Below are 831 nucleotides of genomic sequence, written 5' to 3'. Positions count from 1 at the left end.
CTTGCATTCCATTCAGACTCTGAGAGATCATATTGACTTGCTGAGTCAATATTTTATTCTGAGCCAATATGGCATTCAGAGTATCAATCTCAAGAACTCCCTTCTTCATAGGCGTCCCATTACTCACAGGATTCCTCTCAGAAGTGTACATGAACTGGTTATTAGCAACCATGTCAATGAGTTCTTGAGCTTCTGCAGGAGTTTTCTTTAGGTGAATGGATCCACCTGCAGAAGTGTCCAGTGACATCTTTGATAGCTCAGATAAACCATCATAGAATATATCCAGGATGGTCCATTCTGAAAGCATGTCAGAAGGACACTTTTTGGTCAGCTGTTTGTATCTTTCCCAAGCTTCATAGAGGGATTCACCATCTTTTTGTTTGAAGGTTTGAACATCCACTCTAAGCTTGCTCAGCTTTTGAGGAGGAAAGAACTTGGCTAAGAAAGCCGTGACCAGCTTATCCCAAGAGTTCAGGCTATCTTTAGGTTGAGAGTCCAACCATATTCTAGCTCTGTCTCTTACAGCAAAAGGGAAAAGCATGAGCCTGTAGACTTCAGGATCTACTCCATTAGTCTTAACAGTATCACAGATCTGCAAGAATTCAGTTAAGAACTGAAAAGGATCTTCAGATGGAAGTCCATGAAACTTGTAGTTCTGCTGCATCAGAGAAACTAATTGAGGTTTAAGCTCAAAATTGTTTGCTCCAATGGCAGGAATGGAGATTCTTCTTCCATGTAAATTGGAATTAGGTGTAGTAAAGTCACCAAGCATCTTCCTTACATTATTATTATTTTCGGCTGCCATCTCCTCTTCCTGTTCGAAAATTTCTG

At 40.4% G+C, this 831-nt stretch overlaps 1 non-coding gene across 1 annotated transcript; it reads left to right on the top strand.

Annotated features, from left to right (window-relative positions):
- The first annotated feature begins 301 nt into the window (after nt 1-301).
- On the top strand, nt 302-409 carry LOC112739306 (small nucleolar RNA R71). The gene has a single exon (XR_003170238.1). It is a non-coding gene; the product is annotated as a small nucleolar RNA R71 (small nucleolar RNA).
- The last annotated feature ends 422 nt before the right edge of the window (nt 410-831 follow it).

Source organism: Arachis hypogaea, chromosome 13 (assembly GCF_003086295.3).
Source record: "Arachis hypogaea cultivar Tifrunner chromosome 13, arahy.Tifrunner.gnm2.J5K5, whole genome shotgun sequence".
NCBI lineage: Eukaryota > Viridiplantae > Streptophyta > Magnoliopsida > Fabales > Fabaceae > Arachis > Arachis hypogaea.
Note: the sequence above shows the minus strand (reverse complement) of the source record. Positions and strands in the feature narration are given on the sequence as shown.